This window comes from Podarcis melisellensis (assembly GCF_964234715.1).
Source record: "Podarcis melisellensis genome assembly, chromosome: 5".
Taxonomy (NCBI): domain Eukaryota; kingdom Metazoa; phylum Chordata; class Lepidosauria; order Squamata; family Lacertidae; genus Podarcis; species Podarcis melisellensis.
The window spans coordinates 60311043-60332441 of NC_138537.1; the positions used below are offsets into that span (position 1 = coordinate 60311043).

The 21399-nt window shown below is 43.1% G+C and overlaps 1 protein-coding gene across 2 annotated transcripts in view; it reads right to left on the reverse strand.

Moving 5' to 3' along the window:
• The window catches only part of STK32C (serine/threonine kinase 32C), a 158622-nt gene that overhangs the window by 45913 nt on the left and 91310 nt on the right, over positions 1-21399 (reverse strand). The gene's annotated exons all lie outside the window — the stretch shown is intronic.

A 21399-nucleotide genomic window follows, 5' to 3' on the forward strand; every position in this document is an offset into this window, starting at 1 on the left:
AATGAGGCAAGACAGAAATGGAAATAAATAAATCTGACCCCGCCACCCACATGAGATATTTTAACTCAGGGCTCCCAAACTGCGAGTTTCATTCAGGTAGTCTGAGGCATATCTGTGAAAGATACTTATTTGAATATGAATTTGACATAATTTGAGGGAATGCAGTTTCCAAGACAATGAAATACAATACAAGAAATAAAAGAAGCATTAAAAATATAATTTAAAATTAAGTATCATGGATTACACATGGATTTCAGCTTCCAAAAGGCAGAAGTGATACTGTGGCCTATAAAGTTCATTAGCTCAGAAGTTTCTAGAAAAAAAAAATTAAGCGGTCTCTCATCAAAAGCCCATGGGAGATGGGAGGCAGTTAGGGAACCACTGTTTTAGCTAAAATTCTCCTTTTCACCTTACATAGGAACTGGAGAAGCAAAAAGAGGGAAATGCTACCACTGGATAACTGTTTAATTCATAGCATGCAAAAATCCAAGCCGACTACAAAGATGAGAGACAATGGAATAGTGTTAGTGAAGGTAGCCCATGTAGGATTTGTTTACCTATCTCATCCTGAGCCTTCCAGTCCTTTGAAAAAGAAAATTAAAAGCTTACAATCAGATGAAAATGTACGTGCCATAAGAAAAGCAACTAAAAAGTAAATCTAAGCACCACTTATTCTCACTTCACATCTTGTACAAAGCATTCACTGTTCAGGTCAATGAAGAGCACCACAAAACAGATTTTAAATGACTGGCTTTGAAAAGCATCTATCTATATTTGGGAAACAACATTTCAGACAAGAAGCCCTGAGAGAGTTGAAAATGCCAATTATTCATCCGCAATAGGAGACAAATATTACCGTGGGTTTTGATGTGACCTGAAGGGCTGGTTCAAATAAGAAGGTAAACTCTTCATTTCCCTACACTTGATGACTCACAAATTGAATGTTTCTCATCTGGGCTGTGTCATAGACAGTGGTCAGAAGTGAGACAGGATCCAGATGTTACAGCAGAGTCAAAGGTCAAGAAAGCTGTTGTCCGAAGTCCCAGACCAAATGGGAAGCCTTTAAAACATTAATCATACAAAACATCTTGGAGAGGGAAAGGCAAGTGCAAGCTCAGCTATTCCGTTCCCCCAAAGGATGACCACTTTACCCACTTCCTAGGCCTGAATCCCAAGGACGCAAACACACACAATACCATCTGCCTCAGCACTTGCCCCCAAACCGCAAGAAGCTGAAATGTGGGGAAATGGCTCTTTGACGTCCCCATCCTGCAGGGCAAACGATAAGAGAGGAGGAACCCACCCACCTCCTCTTATGCCCCTTAGTGGCTCACTGCCTTCCACAACCAAAGCTACAGAGATGTAGGAGTGAGGTTCTGAGCACTAAGGTGAGTCGGGACAGGACTCTGGGGACCCCACTCAGCAACTTGGCCTTTGTCATCTTGATAAAGATGGATGTTTTCACAAGGCAGCTAAATGTGGCAAAATGATATTTTACCAAGTGAGATAAAAACATCCCTTTCCAGTCCAATTGCAACAGAGCAGCCATCACTCCCCTCTCTTCCAGCGGCTGAAACACTGTCCCTCCCTGGCTTCTGGGATAGTAAAAGCACAAGTCAGGACAAGGAAAGAGACTGGATGTGCCCTACTCTGTATTCACTAAACCTCGTGTGATGAAACAGCGAGTGAACTGTGTGTAGTCTCAGGTGGCAAGTGGGAGTTTTCTTTACTTTTATGCAACTGAGCTGCAGACATGGAGGCTCTCCTGTGCAACACCACTAATGTACCGCAAATGCTCTGGAGGGAGACGTTCATGGGCTGAGGGAGTTAATCTGCAGCATTCTGCTGAGATTGCTAAGAAAGATTCAGGTCCATGCCAACTTTGTGATAAAACTATGACATTTCAGCTTCAGAACAGAGTGTAGTCATTTCGCTCAGACCACTGAAAAGTCTGTGTTTTTCACTTTCCCTATTTCTTGGGGAAGGGCTGGAGCTCAACAGGAGAGTGCACACGTCCTCTGAATGCAAAGAGCCCTGAGTTCAATCTTTGGCATCTCTACGTAGGGATGGGAAATACTCCTGTCTGAAACCCCGGAGACCTGCTACCAGGAGGTATAGCTAATACTGAGTTACATGGACCAACTCTTGAAAACAGCCCTCCATGGAAGGCTGATTTCAAGCTTCGTCATGTGTGGGGTGATTTGCAGCCAGAGGAAGCAGAAGATTACCCTTCCTTCACCAGGTACAACTGCTTCCTGAAAGTGGCCTCTGCACAGCTATTTGGTTTGAAAATAGCCTCTCACTGACTCCCATGGGAGGCTGCTTTCCAGCTTAATTTCTCTGGGGAGGAGGGTCCAGGACTTGGGCCAGATGTAGAGGCTGCATGAGCTGCATTTGGCTCATGGGCCAGCAGTTTCCCATCCCTGGAACATAAGCACATAGGAAAATGCCTATATTGAGTTAAACCATTGGCCCATCTACCTCTACCTATTGTCTACATCAGTGTTTCCCAAACTGTTTTTGGACTACAACTCCCATCATCCCTAGACAGTGGTCTGAGATAATTGGGAATCGTAGTCCAAAAACAACTGAAGACCAAGTTGGGGAAACACTGGTCTACATTGATTGGCAGTGGCTCTCCAGGATTTCAGGCAAGGGGGATTCCCGACCCTACCTGGAGATGCCAGAAGAGGACCTTCTGCTTCTATGTCTAAGGCAGATGCTCAACCACGGAGTTACTGCTCTTCCCCTGGTCTAAGGCATTTACCTAGGATGCCACTGGCCAAGATCTAATTTGAACTGGAGAACCTGTGATAGAAGGCTTCTGCTCACTCTTTATCCTAAGTAATCAAGTTCTGCTAAAACTAAGGGTGTGCCATGTACAAGCTGGTTTCAAATTGCAACCAAGATCTGAAGATATTCACTTCTCTCTCCCTCTCCCACTCCCTCTCCCTCTCTCTTCCTCTCTCTTTTAACCAGAAACCTTTTAAAAATAAAAACCACTTTACTTCCTGCAGGGTTTCATAAAAAATCTGCTTCAAAATAGCTCCCAGTAGAAATACTTATGATGGGTCCAGGGAGGGGTATGTGTGTTTCACTTTTTTTACTGACTGGCAAACATAAGCAGTGAGACAGAAAGACACTGTTCCACTCATTGCTGTCTAGGGAGAAATATCAAGCTGTTAAGTGTCTGAGCCATGTACACTCTCTCTCCTACACTCCTCCTACACATAGGGAAGCAATGAATAAACTGGACCAAACTACATTGGAAAATGGGACCTCCCTGACCTAGCAATCCATCACCCATTTCAATCGGAGCCAATGGCCAAAGAAATGAAATCTATACGAGTTTACTAGTTAGTTTCACAAAGCACTGAGGAGGAGGAGAGGGGGAGGAAGCAGAACAGGACACAGCAGGAGGTGAGATGCACTGTCAGAGCTCAAGTCTTTTACCATGTTGAAATGCCCTCATAGAAACTAATGGGAAAACAGAGATGTTGTCCAGGATGCTGTTTTTACCTGAGTCTGTGTCCCAGTTCACTACTGGATGCACCTCAGCAGCCATCTAGATCCTTAGATTTGCTCCTGCTTTTTCAGCTACTTGCCATAAGAGCAACAAGCACCACACAGCAGTAAAGATACATGCATGCCTTAAGTTCATTTATGCTGGCTTGGTTTGCAGTTAATGGTAAGCCAGAGCATGGCTTACAATTACCGTGTGAATGTGCCGTCTCCTCCAGACTTTTTAATTTAGCAGAATGACAGTAAAGTCAAGTGTTGGCTTAGCATGTCTTCTGAACATGGGGTCATGGTGAAGGTCTCTTCTCCTTAACCAGACTATGTAGCAAGAACAGACCTTGGCTACAGATTGTGGTTGAGGAAGAGAGACCTGAACCACAGTCCTGGGTTCAGATGGCACACTAATACTGTCCTTGCATTAGTTATAGTGCTGAGCTACAGGAGCAAAGCAGGTATGAGTTCTTCTCTGGGAGTAGACACACTTAGCCATGGTTTGGCTTAGTGTGATGTGCAACTGTGGTTGTCATCTTTGCAGAGAGAGATGTTTTGAGAACCAGGAGTATACGAGGGCCTTTCCATGATGGTAAAATGTTGCCTCATTTATTTGCACTAAGGCTGCAAGGCTATCAACAACTGCTAGGGAGCAAGTCCGCTTGGACACAGTGGGATTTGCTTTTGATTAAATATGCTGCGGATTGGGCTGTTAAGCAAATAAGCGAAGGGTGAACTTTTTTTTGTTTAATCCCAAATCGCTCTCTTCTAAAGACTCAGAAGCCCTGAAGCACTCCTGATGCAGAAGCTGTTTTGCTGACAGTTGTATAGTATATCATGTGTTGTAGCAGAAGCTTCCCTTTACTTTTCCACTTTAAATTATTTAACAACATTTTATGCTCTATAATTTTATGCTTGCTCTTATTACCACAGAGCTAGACAGCAAGTCAATAAGAGCCAAGTCCCACTTTTTCTTTCTTTGCGGTTTTCAGTCTGCTCCGCTGTACAGCCCCTCCATTTGCTGGCATGAACTCGCATTCCTCCTCCCGAGAGAGGCATCGCATTCTGACCCCCTTTCTTTTCCTTTAGTGCTTTCTCAAACAGCCAAATCAGCACGAAATTGCTGGAGGAAGCTACAACGCAGCAAGCAGAGCTGGGGGGTGGGGATCTTGCCTGCGGCCCAGCCGTCAGGGACCAGAGTGGCACTAGAAATGTGAGAAGACACTGAAGTATACTTCATCGAAGCAGGAGAAGGGCATGAAGACTCGCTGTGGTAAATACTGCAGTCTGGTGAATCTGGGGTGCTGAGGTAATCAATGCTGATCCCATCATTCCTTCACATACAGTTGCTATGGTAACAGCCCCACAGGTGTGAAAAAGGAAGCAGCAGCATCTTCTTTCCCCTTGGTTCCCTCACCATCCTCCTCTCTGAGGCAGCCCAACAGAACACTTGTAAGACCTGAGGAGAGGAAGGTGGGAGTCTGAGCAATGGGCTGGGCCCAGGGATGGAGCAAGCTGGAAGATGCAGCTGGATGAGCATTCACAGCCGCAAGACTGTTTTTCAAAAAGGGGGTGGGAAGGAGGATGGTCCTGCAGGAAGCGGTCTAGCAACCCCACCTTCAAATGGCAAGAAAGTGTGCAGAGCAGGCATCCTCAAACTTGGCCCTCCAGATGTTTTTGGCCTACAACTCCCATGATCCCTAGCTAGCACGACCAGTGGTCAGGGATGATGGGAATTGTAGTCTCAAAACATCTGGAGGGCCAAGTTTGAGGAAGCCTGGTGTGGAGGATGTCTAAATTGAACGCGTCACAAAAGAAGGGACAGATTTCATCCTCCCCACCATTTTCTCTCCCCATCCCTCTGATCTTTGCCACTTTGAAAACAAAGGAAGAGTCATTGAGATAAATTGGACCCATGGGACCGATAACTATTTTGACATGTGTCTGCAGGCACACATGTGTCCATAGAGGCAGATGTTTCACCAGGGTCCCATCTGCCCAGTGAAATTAGCCTGGAAAGAAGCCTTCTTTAGCCAACTGCATTGCAGTGGCAGTTACAGGGGTGCTACAGCTGGGGAAGGGAGTTGTGCCATGTATGCGGTGCCCACAACAACTTCTCTGATTTGCAAATGTGCCCACGGTTGGCAAGCCCCTTTTTAGGTCTTTGGGTTTAGAATATTTTTCTTTGCTACTCACTGTGAAAGAGTAGGCCACTAAATTTATTTGAATTTTGCACTATTTCAGGTCAAGTAAGAAAGTAAGAAGACCTCCTGGATCAGGACAATGGTCCTTCTAGCATAGCATGCTGTTCTCACAGTGGGCAACCAGATGCCTATGGAAAGTCCGCCTATGGAAAGGAAGTGAGGGCAAGAGTAGTCTCCCCTCCTGCAGTTCCCAGCAACTGGCATTCAGAAGAATGCTGCCTCTGATTTCAGAAGAATGCTGCCTCTGATGGTGGAGTGGCCATCATGGCTAGTGGCCATTGAGAGCCTTTACCTGATTGTCTTTCAAAACCATCCAAGTTGGTGGCCATCACTGCCACCTGTAGGAGAGTGTTCCATGGTTTAACTATGACTGGCAAAAAAAAATTCTGCCAGCCTACAATGGATTGGACTATGCTGACCAGAAGGGGCTCTCCAACGTTTCCAGCAGGAATCTTTCCCAGCCCTATCTTAATTGAATTGAGACTGTTTTGCAAGCAAAATATGTACAATACCCCTAAGCCATGGTCACTCTTGTAGGCAGATGCAGTAAGGGCTTCTGAGATGATTCACATTTTGGCCATTTCAACCGTTGTGCCACACTCAAATTCTACATTCCCAATGTATTCTTCTGTTGGCCACAGTACGGATGTACAAAATGAAATCACGGATCTGGTGATCCCCCTGAAGTGGCTTTGTAATTCCTGCTTAGGAGCGCATGGACACTGAAGAGGACTATGGCTGATATATATATAGAGAGAGAGAGAGAGAGAGAGAGAGAGAGAGAGAGAGAGAGAGAGAGAGAGAGAGAGAACACTAACATAAAGCATGCTGAACCAAAATAAGCAGGACATTGGATTGGGAGCTTGGAACTTTTGAAAGGCTAACTTTAAAACCAGCTTTCCTGCATGGATGACTGGGGCTGTCATAAATTCCAACAGCTACCATGTCACACAACTCAACCCTGAAATGCTAACATTTTTCAGAATTTCAAAGTTCAGTGCGCAAAGATCCCATTTCAAAGTAAAACAGACCAGACTGTGTCAATCAAACAGGCAGAGAGATGACAGGTAACTTCCAGTAATGAGTACAAGTTGAATATTGTCCCTTCCAACTCTACAGTTCTATGATTCCATTCAGAATTCAGAAACCAGCTTGTACGGCTGGTTGCGGGGAGGTTCAGGCCCATGAAGGAGGTGGGTAAAAGGCACCCAAGCACCAGATGTTGACTCACTGGCCTGGAGTCTGCTATCATGTCAGGTACCCTGTTCCATTGGAGCTTCAGGAGCTCTCACATGTCTTATTCTCAATGCCAGCTATATAAAGAAGCTATGCCAGGACTTCCCGGTTTAATTTTGTATTCACTCATTCATCCTCTCACATTTATAGCCCACCTTCTTCCATCCCCAAGGTGGCATCCATGTGGTTCCCATGCAGTCATCTCCCCACCCACTGACAAGATCCAGACCTGCTTAGCTTCTTCAAGGTGATGGGCTCATGAGCCTTCAGACCATACCTTGGGGCCAGACTCTCTTTACTTTGCCTTTTTGAGTAGGGAAAAGCTTGGAAAAGTGGTTTCAGAAAAGAGAAAATGATGTCCCATGCAATGTGAGAGATAGGGGGGAGAATTTAGGATGGGTGGTGATGAGATCAACAAATGGGCACCAACGTATCAGGATGTGAGATGTTTAGAGGCCAACTGAGATCACCATTCCATATTTGCTTCAGGATCCAACCACACTTGCTGTGGGAGGGGTCACAGCTCAGTAATAGATGATATGCTTTGTATGCAAAAGATCCGAGGTTCAATCTCCAGCATCTCCAGGGAGGGCTGAACAAGACTCATGTCTGAACCGCTGAAATACCACTGTCATTGTAGGGATTATTGAGCTAGATGGACCAATGGTATATGGCAGCTTCCTTTGCTCCTTCCCATGTGAAAATAGCCTCCTCCAACCATGGTACCAAGGGCTTCTAAAATCCTGCCTTTTTAACTTCTAATGAAAGAGAGAGTGATTTAGAGAATATGAGAATGCTGCCAACAGAGATTGTCTAGCCTAGCCTATTTTGGATCCACCCGTCTGCACCTATTAAAAAATAAATATGGAACTCGGGCTGCAAGCTGAATTCCAGCTAAAAGCTTAAATCAAATATTTACCCTCTATAGCCTGCACTTAGATTGAAACAACTACACATTGATGAGGAAATTATTCCTGTTCTACAGACAAAAGAGAAAGCATTGGGAATCTTAAGCCTTACGTTCATGTTACAAATCACAATTGCCTACTGCTTGCCTGTACTCTTGCTAATTTGACCCAATCCTGCCCGCAATTATTAAATGTCATTTGATCAGCAGATTTAGGAACAAAGCCAGGTGAAAAATGGATTTGAGATGTTAATACTTGATTGCCTTATAATTTGTTGACGAAGCTACAATCCATTTCAGTGTTGATCCCTGCAACCAAGTGTTAAAATGTGGTAAATATTATAGCCGTGCAGATAAATTCATGCTGAGAATTTTAGGGATCTCCAAATGGAGTAAGTGGGCAACAACACCGCAGAAGGGGGTTAAATGTACATAAGTGGAAAGTGGTCTCATAGGGCCAAAAAGCCTAGTTTTGTGCACTGGCAGTGATGACAAACCAAGTTAACAGATGTTGGGGTCATAGTGCATAGCTCTCTGATAGCTCTGCTCCCTGATGATGATGTATATGCCAGCCCTGGTTTCAGTGTCTCCTGTCCCCTGACCTCAAGTGTTGAGTGACAGGGTCTGTAGAAGGCATCTTCAGGTGTTTGGCTGAACTCAGTTAGAGTCCTCTATGCAGTAGGGAAAACAGGGCAGGATTCTATAGAGGATTCTTAGTATGTTTCACTGAATTTATGAAGATTCACCCTTTGGTTTTTCCTGCTCAATATTTAACCGGGTTAGAGTCAGCAGGCACATCAGAGCCCCTGCAACACCCTCACATGTTCTTTGAACATGTGGAGGGGGAAAAGTCTGAAGGTGCCTTAGAGTGGTTTATGAAATCATACATAGACAAAATGCATAGAGATAACAATCTTTCTCCTCTACATCTCTTCTACCTATGGAATTACTAATGGATTCGACATAGTCAGGACTGGTGTACATATTTGTGGCCACAACAAATGGTGGTGGTCACTAGCTTAAAGGTAAAGGTAAAGGACCCCTGACAGTTAAGTCCAGTCGCAAACGACTCTGGGGTTGCGGCGCTCCGCTCACTTTACTGGCCAAGGGAGCAGGCATTTGTCCACAGACAGTTTTCCCAGGTCATGTGGCCAGCATGACTAAACTGCTTCTGGTGAACCAGAGCAGCACACGGAAATGCCATTTACCTTCCCCCCAGAGCAGTACCTATTTATCTACATGCACTTTGATGTGCTTTTGAACTGCTAGGTTGGCAGGAGCAAGGACCGAGCAATGGGAGCTCACCCCGTCGCGGGGATTCAAACCGCCAACCTTCCAATTGGCAAGCCCTAGGCTCAGTGGTTTAGACCACAGCGCCACCCGTGTCCCTTTGGTCACTAGCTTAGGTGGGTTTATAAGGGGCATCACAGAGCACAGCTCTATCCACAGCTACTAATCTTGACAGATTTAAATGCAGCCTCCTTCTTCAAAGGGCAACACGATGCTGAATACCATTTCCTGGAGAGCAACAACAGGAGAGGACTATTGCCTTCATGTCCTATTTGCAGGCTCCCTAGAGGCACCTGGTTTGTCACTCTGGAAAACAGGATTCTGGACTAGATGGGCTGTTGATCTGAGCCAGCAGGACTCTTCTTGTCTTCTTTGATGTAGATTCCATTTTCAACAGAAGTATATTTTTCATAGAAACAGAATATATTTTCAATGCTGTAGAATTACACTGGCTTGAATCCAGAGATTTCCCCAGCATGAATGGAAGGCAATTCCATTTGTTCAATGGAATCTTTGGATCCAAGCCAACATTTCATATACATTGGAAAGAGGCATCTCAAACTATTAGTGCAATCTCTGTGCAAGGGCAGAGATCACTCCCATACTTTTTAGGAATGATGCCAGTCTAGTTTTAATTGCCCGAGGTATTAAGGCTCTGGCATGGGCAGCTTTAGTTCCAAATTTTAGTTTCTATTCTGAGTATTTAATTCTGCTGCTGCCACCAATTCCCCCATCCTAGAAATAGAGAGAAGTGGTGCGTGGCCTTTGTCTATTTCTGCCACATATCTGCTTAGGAATACAGTGGGGAGAAGTGAGGGCCCAGGTACACACACACACAAAAGGCAGCCACTCTACTGAGGAAAGGAGAGGTCAGACAGGTCAAGATTTTCATTGTTAAATCTTCATCCTCTCTAACTGCTGCTGACAAAGGTCTGGCTCCACAAAGCAATTCAAAAACAGAATATTTCCACACTACACTTAAGCTAAGGCTGCTGAAAGAAACTGTAGCAACAGAAACTTAATGAGGGCAAAGCTGATTTCTGCTCCAGTGAGGAAATGAAACATTTTCTGTCTGGATTTGCCTGAATAGATGGGACTGTATTTACTGGCCTTGACCTATGCCCAAGGATGAGAGAGAAATCTGATTCAGTTTGCATTTAAAGGCAAACCTACCCAACTGGTACCAGCCAAAACTAGGCTAAAGCGTCACACAAAAATTCATATATTAGTGAAACCAACATAAAATACATCATACGAGGGGAAACTACTTTGTAAAAATGTGTATATTAGGTAGAATTGCATACAAAGATGTGTACGTTAGGGGAAACTCAGTCTAAAATACTGAAGAATTTTCATGAGGTCTTTTTTCCCTAAAAGGAATTGCAGATAGATGTGGAAATATGGAGAATGGAACTTAATACTGGAAAAATGAGAATGTGGGAGAAACCAAATTTGAGATAGTCATTCATCCCTCCCTGTGCCTCAAGTCCACACTGACCTGGGTACCCTCAGCAGAAGTCGATTCATATGAGCATTTAACTCATGCAAGTAGACCTACTTGGAGGCATCTGAGCTGATAGAGGCATGAAGATTGAGGCAGCGGCAGCAAGTACAGACCCAGTTTCTTCCTCATGCAATTCTATTCACATGAGTACTTAACACTCAACTATGTATGGAATATAGATGGTATCTATAACTAGCCTGTGCCACAATGCCTCCTGTAATTGAAATCCTTAATATATCTGATTCTCAGTGGTGCAAAATTTATTTCCCCAAAGAATGTTGTAAAACATGTGGTCTAAATGTATGGAATTATATCCTGGCAATTTCCAATCTGAGGGAAAGAGCTTTGTCATAATGTTAATTATTTTTTATCAGTTTCATTATATGCTTAATGGGAAATAAAGGTGCAAATGTTCAAAGATAATTATACATATTGCCTAGTATATACCAACTGTTGGTGACCTGGATTCCTGCTAGTACCTGCTTGGGAAACAGGTATCCATGGGAGGCAGTTAATGAAAACTGTTCCTTGTTACTTGTGTAAGATGCCAGAAGCCTTGAATCAGAGACTTGGCAACACAGCACAGAAACCTTTGCTCCCTGCGCCACCATGGAAGAAGGAGCTATTGGTCTGCTCTTGGCTGCACTGTGTGATATGTCCAGATTTAGTACTACTGCCCTTCAGCAGACTTGAGGAACCAATAGGGGCCCAGCTGAGATATTGATCTTGGTTTGGTTCCTCTGTCTGAGTTGTCCCTGAGAGAAGATAATTTGGCCTCCCTGCTTCCTTGCTTGCTCACTCCAGAACCTGACCACCAGCCTGTTTTCAACCACATCATTTGCCTCTTACCAGTTTGGTTCTTATCTGCCTGCATTAAAACCAGGTCATTATTGAGCAATAGATATTATTTATGTAAATGATTTTAATATGCCTGCAAACATAGTATGTAATCTAAGCAACATACAATGACATTATAAAAGAATGACCTTTGAAAACAGTAAGTCCAGTACACTCATAAAACAAAAATATGACAAAATGAAAGTAGCATTATCTCAAAATAATCTCATAAAAGCAGCAGAGAACAAGTTTGAAGGTTAATGTGCATAGTAGACACATGACCACAGCTCAGAGCAGCATCACTTCATTCCCACTTCATTCTGCTGTGTTTGTCTAGACCAAACGGTTGTAAAGGGAAGGAAGCAATGAAACTGAAGGAAATTGTGCTTGTCAACTCCAGATGTTTTTGTGTGATTGTATTATTACTCCACATGTGATCAGACTAAGAGGGGAGGGGAGGAATGTTAAAGCTGCAAACTTTCATCAGACAGCAAGTCTCATTTAAGTCAAAGGGACTTATATCTGAATAGGCACACTTGATATTTTGCTGCTAGTTGCCTTGGGCCCTTGATCTGGCCTAGCCTATGTCTACATATCAGGTTTTCTCTTGCCATCATGTTATCAGGCTCAGTGCGACAAGATTTTTATTACAAATGATTATAAGAAAAGCAACCAGAACAAAGAACGTTGTTGTAGAATTTGAATTTCTGATTTGCAGGATAGGATATTTTAGAATATAAATCCATGATCCGTGGTTTGAGACTGAAGTTAAAATCTTGTTTTTATTATGTATCCTACTTCAAGAAACTTAGTCTAAGTCCAAAAGCTAATAATCAATCAGCTGATCTGTAGATCAAAGCACATTCCACAGGGTCTGTTTCTGTTCGGAAAACAGCTTGCTTCAAGAACATGTGTGCCTGGGTAAAGCCTTTTGTGGATTGCGATGTTCCTCATTGTAATCTAGGCTTAAAATGAAAGACAACTGGGCCAGGAGAAGCCCTAAAGAACTAGGCTGTGGGAAGGATTAGCTATGTAATTTATATTCTACTCTTCCAGCAAAAAGCTCAGAGCAGCTTACGTGGGCCAGCAAGGAGTTTTTTATTCAGGTCCACGGGTGCTCATAGACCTTTTTTGGATTTCTCTACACAGGAGTAGAAGACTGAATGGAAAGTATAGAACTTCTTCACTGCATAAACCGATGGCTCTAGGCCAGGGATAGAGAACAATGTGGCCCTACAAATCTTGCTGGGCTAGGTGAAGAAACTGTATCTTTATGAGGAGAAATATATAAGTAATGATGTTTCTATGCTATAAATCCAGTTACAGATAGGTAGCCGTGTTGGTCTGCCATAGTCAAAACAAAAAAAAAAAATCATTCCAGTAGCACCTTAAAGACCAACTAAGTTAGTTCTTGGTATGAGCTTTTGTGTTCCTTCCCCCTTCTTCAGATACACTGAAACAGAAGTCACCAGACCCTTCTATATAGTGAGAAGGTGGGAAGGTACTGAGTAATACCCCTTCCCACCTTCTCACTATATAGAAGGGTCTGGTGAGTTCTGTTTCAGTGTATCTGAAGAAGTGTGCATGCACACGAAAGCTCATACCAAGAACTAACTTAGTTGGTCTTTAAGGTGCTACTGGAAGGATTATTATTTTTTTTTTTTGACTATGCTATAAAAACTGTTAGGTTTGTAAATAGTTAACTGTGTAAAAGGGGGGAAGTGGTCTTTTACTTCTCTCTGAAGCAAGAGAGATATATTGTACTGCCAGGAAGCTGTGGAACTGATACTGTTGCTAATGAGGTGTCATTGTAACTTATGAGGTTTCAGCTGTGACAGTGGTAGAACTCATCTTTTATCTGAATCAGTAGAATCTAAAAGTTCAGGTTCTGATAAGTCCCTTTGTCGGCATTTCATTCAAACTTACTGGCCCATAGTTATAGGTCAATGATATTTTGGGAATCCAGTGAGACCATAGCAACTGGTGAGAAAAGTAGGAGCTCACCAGATGCCAGCGAAGGCCTATATTGGTGACCCCAAGCTCTGATCTTTCATGTTAATTTTCTGGGTCCCTCTAATGGGATCTTACACCTTGAAGCAGATATACAAATTGGGCTGGAATCAACTATTTCAACTCATGACTCCTGCTAGCAGAAGCTAGTGCAAAGTCTTCTATTAATGCCATGGGGCTTTTTGTCGTCCCCCCTTTTCTCCCTGCATACCCCCATCACCCCTCCTGAAAATTGGCTCAGGGGGGTTGAGGGGAAACCCAGAACAGTGCATGGGGGGGGAGGAGGAGAAGGGAGATTGCTGCAGCTGGCAAGCTGATATGCTGATGGAAAGATCTCCTTAGAACTATGCTGAATTCTACCCATTGAAAAGAAAAGGGTCAGCTTGGTGGTCCAGCAGTGAGACATCACACCTCATGGTGATCCAGAGGTGGAATCCTCTACAATCTGATGGGTGGGGTAAGTAAAATATAGCAGGTGCTCCATGCTCTTGTATTACATCAGGAATGGCTTCATTGTGTGGATTGGTTTCTTTATGTATGGCGATATTGTGTGTGTGTGTGTGTGTGTGCGCGCACACACACTTACATTGCAAAGCAAGAGCTTATTCTAAAGTAGTGCAAAAAGGAGAAAGCATACGTACATTTTGCTGTCAAGCAAAAAAAAAAAATCTAATTGGAACTGATACTGAGACATTTTCGAAACTGATTGTACTTGCAGTATTTCTACAGTGTAGGCCTCAGTGACCTTTATATAAGTAGATTAAAGCTTTGTCATTCTCATCTGCAAGCTCTGTGAATTATTAAAGCCATGCAATCATAAGGTTAAACTACTTCTGAACAGCAAACTACATTAGACGTGAGCCTTTCTTAGGAAGGTCATGCAAAAGCCATCTTCCTCAGAGAGGATGCAAACGAGGAAATTGGTAGAATTTGAGGCTGATTCACCCATCAGTTGATTCAGTTCATCAGCTGCCACTTAAGAGGTGCAGTCCTATCAACACTTAACTGGTTGTAAAGCCAATTGACCTCAGTGAAGGGTTGCTTCTGAGTAGACATAGGACTGCACTGTAAGTGACTCACACGGCTGCATGTGTCGACCACCGATTGAAGAGGTGGTTAAAAAACACACCAAAAAAACAGTTCTCTGTGGTGTTTGCTGGGTAGCAGCCACTTCACACTTGTATGTCATCAGTTTATGCTGCAACTATCAAATGATAAACATGGATGTGTGACTCTGTCCTTGCTCCCAGGTAAGTGTGATTGGCTTTGCTGCATAAATGCCCAGCATCACTTAAAAACACAGGCAGTTCTTTTACTTGAACAGCAAATGTTACTGCTAAAAAAAATGTTAAAGAAAAGAAAATGAGAGTTCCTATCCAGTGCAGGATTGCTTAAATACAGTGGTACCTCAGGTTACATACGCTTCAGGTTACATACGCTTCAGGTTACAGACCCTTAGCTAAAGTGGTCTTCAGGTTAAGAACAGTTTCAGGTTAAGTACGGACCTCCGGAACGGATTAAGTACTTAACCTGAGGTACCACTGTACAAGGAAGGTATGCCTGTATCAGTTTCAGTTTCTCACTTTTTCCTATCTTGTGTGTAGATCATAATCTTTCCATATCAGGTTGTGATATACATATACCGACACACACACACACACCCCTTATCATTTTTGTTTGTACACATTTCTTCTAATATACCTATTTTTTGCAATTTTGTCTAATAAACATCTTTCTGAAGCATTATTTTCCTTCCAGTAGCACCTTAAAGACCAACTAAGTTAGTTCTTGGTATGAGCTTTCGTGTGCATGCACACTTCTTCAGATACACTGAAACAGAAGTTTCCAGACCCTTCTAACAACCTATTGCAGTCGTTAAGAGTCGTCAACAGGCTCATCACAGCTATCTGCCAATCACCCATTCCCACCACCCTTCTGAATAATACCCCTCCCCACCTTCTCACTATATAGAAGGGTCTGGAAACTTCTGTTTCAGTGTATCTGAAGAAGTGTGCATGCACACGAAAGCTCATACCAAGAACTAACTTAGATGGTCTTTAAGGTGCTACTGGAAGGGGGGGAAAATTGTTTTGACTATGGCAGACCAACACTACCTATCTGTTTCTGAAGCATTGTTGCCTAATATATTGTACGTTTGTATTTTCACGAATATATGCTCTTTATGCACACTTTTGCCTAATATACATATTTCTGCACAAAATTTGGGTTGGGACACTGCATCTCATAATTCAGAAAAGTGTGAGTTTTGGAGGACAGCTGCATTTTGGTTCACATATTGCTTGAGGAGCATGGATTAGAGAGATTAATATTGAAGCGCAGGCAAAACTAAATCTTACCATTGGCTTCTGTTTAACGCATATTATTTTATCAACAACTATGTCTATATTTAATTTAATTTAGCTGTTCCATGTTCACATCCAGCAGCTGCAAATTTATAATTCTACCTACTGAGTTGCACCCTTAGCAATAGTAGTTTTATAAACGAACAAAATGCTCCAATTATTTATGCACTAAATCCAGGGCCAGCTCCAAGTTAAAGTGAATGGTTCACTCTGTTGGATCTTCTCCTCTACTGATATGTCCTGGTGGGCTTACCTGAGAGTGGTATTCAGCCACTGTGGCACCACCAATGCTCCAAGAAGCATTGGATGGGTGGGTCTAGCCTTCATTTACATTGTCTACAATCTCCCAGAGTGACAGTAGCTAGGAGTAATTGCTGAAAATGTAAATGGTGGCTATACTCATCTACCTCATGTCCCAGGGCAGGTGTCAGCAGTTTGCCCCACCTCAGCACTGGTGCCCCAACAGCTGACCAAGGATAACAGATATGGAAGCCCATCTCAATGAAATCTCAGTGGCAGGGGACTACTGATTTCTCCTGTCAATACTCTGCTTTTCTATACAGCCATGCCTTATAGTAGGAATGGGGAACCTGTGACTCTCTAGATCAGCCTTTCTCAACCTGTGGGTCCCCAGATGTTGTTGAACTACAACTCCCATCACCCCTAGCTAGCAAGGCCAGAGCTCAGGGATGATGGGAGTTGTAGTTAACAACATCTGGGGACCCACAGGTTGAGAACCGTTGCTCTAGATGGCAGAGAAAAAGGTCGTGCTGTCACTAAGTATTAATGTACCATTTAGGTGCACTTGGAGTGGGTTATACTATTTCATTCACAGGTTTCTTACTAAAAGATGTGTAGATCTCTTAGTTAAATAGAAATTTTAATTTGATGGAAATAGACTCCATTAGAGTTGCATATATTTCCATTTTAACAAAATAAAATAAATAAATACATAAATAAATAAAATTCCTTTCAGTAGCACCTTAGAGGCCAACTAAGTTAGTTATTGGTATGAGCTTTCATGTGCATGCACACTTCTTCAGATACCGTTTTCATTTTAAGATAGTGCTCACAAAACCATAGCTACAAACTTTTTACACACACACACACGTATTCCCAGTCCCTTTTTTCCATGCATTCACTCTCCATGAAGTCCCCAAACATACCACCACATGAACAAACAAACAAAAGCACACAAACATGCACTGCACTCAGCATGCAGTTTCCATGATATTGGCAGCATTGCTTGGAGTCCCCTGAATTACAGGAAACCCTTGCTGAACGTCTCCATACCTCTGTTTGCAAACTGGGGCATGCAAGGAGTGATCATGTGGGACAAGAGCAGAGCAGTTGAGAAAATGCTGAATCCTGTGTGAACTGGTCAATTAATCTTTTTTATCATTGTTCAGAATTTATATATTCTTTAGTAGAAAGTCCAAAATTAGAACGACAATTTTTTTTTTCTCCTTCTCAGAGAGGAGATAAATATATTGGGTGGGAAGAGACGTGTTCACTCTAACTGGGTTAGTGAATTTGTAAAAAGAGGAAAAAATCCTGTATCTTGCATTTCTAAAACTATTTGGAAAAAGCCCATTCAGCTAAAACATAATTAGGTTACAGATGCAAGACCGAACACAGGCAATGTGGGAACCACTTCTCCCTTCCATGTATATGAATACCAGGGAGAGGCACACCCAGTGGCTGGCAATACTGACCCCCACTGGGAGTGCAAAAGTCACCTATCAGACGATGGAGTGTATGGCATATGTGTGTAGTGACATGCCACTGCTGTTGCGGGGAGATCAAGCATGGAAGTAGCTTCTTGTCTGTCTTGCACTGTGGCACAAAGGAATGCAAATAGTTTCACCCTTCCTCCTCACTTTGCTCTCACTCAGGACACTTCAAGTACTTGGGTCACATAAAATGTACTAATTTCTAATGTGGTTGTTATGGTAAAGTTATGGGGTGGTGGGGGTTTTTTGGGGGGGGGAGTTGCTGATACTGCTCCTTGCCAGGGGCCCAAGGGGACCTAGGTACATCTCTGATACCAGGACTACATTGGCAGGGCCCATACGCAAGCATTTCTCACCCTACCATAACCAGGCCAGCAATGTACAGTGGTACCTTGGGTTAACCTTTAAAGCCCTAAACGGCCTCGGTCCAGTATACATGAAGGAGCGTCTCCACCTCCATCATTCTGCCCAGACACTGAGGTCCAGCGCCGAGGGCCTTCTGGTGGTTCCCTCGCTGTGAGAAGCCAAGTTACAGGGAACCAGGCAGAGGGTCTTCTCGGTAGTGGCGCCCGCCCTGTGGAATGCCCTCCCACCAGATGTCAAAGAGAAAAATAACTACCAAACTTTTAGAAGACATGTAAAAGCAGCCCTGTTTAGGGAAGCTTTTAATGTTTAATAGGTTATTGTATTTTAGTGTTTTGTTGGAAGCCGCCCAGAGTGGTTGGGGGTGACCCAGCCAGATGGGTGGGGTCTAAATAATATATTATTATTATTATTATTATTATTATTATTATTATTATTATTATTTAATTCATTCTGGAGGTCCGTTCTTAACCTGAAACTGTTCTTAACCTGAGGTACCATTTTAGCTAATGGGGCCTCCCGCTGTCGCCACGGTGCAATTTCTGTTCTCATCCTGAAGCAAAGTTCTTAATCCAAGGTACTATTTCTGGGTTAGCGGAATCTATAACCTGAAGCGTCTGTAACCTGAAGCATCTGTAACCTGAGGTACCACTGTATTTCCAATATAGTCTCCTCTCCAAGCCCCCCACCCCAAACCACAACAGCTTAGTTTTTTTTACTGTAGGGAAGAATTCCCCCTTCCTCTGCAGCTATGTGTGAAAGGGGGTTTCACAAACTGGTGTGTGCACATTTATTACAGGGTTAGCCAACATGGCTTTGCATTACAACTCTGACCATATCTGATCATTGACTATGCGGGCTGGGAGTGATGGGGGTTTTGGTCCAACAATATCTGGAAGGAACCACGTTGGCGACCCCTCAATCGGCAACACTTTGACGATGACAATTCTGAAAAAAGTTGATAAGCCCCCCTCCACTCTTAGAATCATAGAATCATAGAATCACAGAATCATAGAGTTGGAAGAGACCACAAGGGCCAATCGAGTCAACCCTCTGCCAAGCAGGAAACACCATCAGAGCACTCCTGACATATGGTTGTCAAGCCTCTGCTTAAAGACCTCCAAAGAAGGAGACTCCACCACACTCCTTGGCAGCAAATTCCACTGTCGAACAGCTCTTACTGTCAGGAAGTTCTTCCTAATGTTTAGGTGGAATCTTCTTTCTTGTAGTTTGGATCGATTGCTCTGTGTCCGCTTCTCTGGAGCAGCAGAAAACAACCTTTCTCCCTCCTCTATGTGACATCCTTTTATATATTTGAACATGGCTATCATATCACCCCTTAACCTCCTCTTCTCCAGGCTAAACATGCCCAGCTCCCTTAGCCGTTCCTCATAGGGCATCGTTTCCAGGCCTTTGACCATTTTGGTTGCCCTCCTCTGGACACGTTCCAATTTGTTAGTGTCCTTCTTGAACTGTGGTGCCCAGAACTGGACACAGTACTCCAGGTGAGGTCTGACCAGAGCAGAATACAGTGGCACTATTACTTCCCTTGATCTAGATGCTATACTCCTATTGATGCCGCCCAGAATTGCATTGGCTTTTTTAGCTACCGCGTCACACTGTTGGCTCATGTCCACTCTTGCAAAACATGCCCCTGTGCTAAGTGACATGTGCCACTTCAGTAGAGTGGAAAGCAGAGTTGAGTATTCCTTCCCTTTCTCAGTTCAAACCCACCATACTAAGTACTCCTTCTGAATTTCTCTGGGCCCAGGATGGCGTGTCCTGGTGCCAGCCATGTTTATATTGTGGTGAATTAGTACTTTTGAACTGAACTACACATAATGAAAACAGCTTGAGATAGCATTGTCCCTATATGAGTACACTGTGTCCACGAGGTATAAGATTCAGACTAACAGTAATGTGCACTCAGAAGTAAGTCCTAGAGAATTCTATGAGACTTACTCACAGGTAAGGCTGCAGTCACCAAAACCCCAATGCAAGGCTGGGAGAGTTGCATTGAGTGACAGAATCCCTCTCCTCAATTCTGCTGACTCAAGCAGCCTTCCATTCTGTTGGCCCAGACCTCCCTCTCCCACCCACCAAACATGGTGTTTTCGTTGCCAGAACGGTCGAGCAGAAGGCTCTTAAATGGGGCACTTTGAGGGTAGGACTGAGCCATCTTATCAAAGGAGCAAGACAAGAATGTGGGGGGGGGGGGAGCGGCAATCTGTGTGGATAAACTTGATATTAAGATTTCCAGAATAATTGCCGCTTAGTAATTTATTTCCAGCACAGATGTATCTTGTGGGTTTTTTTTTAAAAAAGGTGAGTCTCCAAATGATGGCTCTTATCTGACTTTGTCGTACTAAATAAATATCCTCCAGGATTGTTTAGGGTGGTGATATACATATACAAAGCAGAATGATGCACAGGGTTTAAGTAGATGACTGCTTTAAAAACCTGAAAGATACCTTCAAAGCACACACTTCAGTCCAGAATATTTCACACCTCCAGTCACAGGTAAGAATTGCATTTTCTGGGTTTGAACAACTCTGCTTAAAGTGGAAAGTCTAGCTGTTAAAACATTTATACCCGGATGGATTTTCTTTCTAGATTTTGAAAAGGACATGTATTTTCAACCTCTGCCGGGTCATTATTTCTCTCTCGGTATACTCCTGTTAAATTAATGTGCACCTTCAATGTGTGCCTTTTTATATACCTGCTCAACGGATAAGGCACGGCTTTTTATTTCAGTAGCATACTATTACAGGAATATTCAGTAAAAGTAAGAGTTTTGCACATTCTGACACCTGCCTGAACCCACAGACTGCATTTCATTAGCTCCTTTTATTGGGCAATGAATTAAAAGGTTACACAGATCGTAATGGAAATAACAACTCATACACATGAGCCATAACCCATTCTATGAGTCACTGAATAAATTGCACATTGCAAGTCAGCTGATTCCAAGACACTTAGCACTTTTACCTTAAGCTCCCTGATTATTTTTGGATTAGTAGAGGAATAATGTCTTTTGGTTTCAAAGACATTCATCAGGGCCTGAGAAGAGAGATGAGCTTGTCAAAATTAAAATTAAGACAATCAGACGTGGGCCAAGTCGCTTTTCTAAATAAAGCCTTTTAAAAAGAGATTTGAAATATGACCCAAATCTTGATTCAAAGGTTCGGAAGTAGCAGGCAGTTGATAATACAGCCAAGCCCATGAAATCAACCCTCTTTTCAGCTGCTATATGCACTTCTAGAACTCAAAGGGACTTTGGGATGGACATGTATCAGATTGCACTGTGTGTGTTGTGACGTTTTACCTTGTGATTTTATTGCTATACAGTGCAATATGTATTGTGGTTTCTATATAAGCCACATCAGTTGTGTTTACACACAACACTAAGCCAACCCATGACTTAGCATGAGTGTGCAAATAT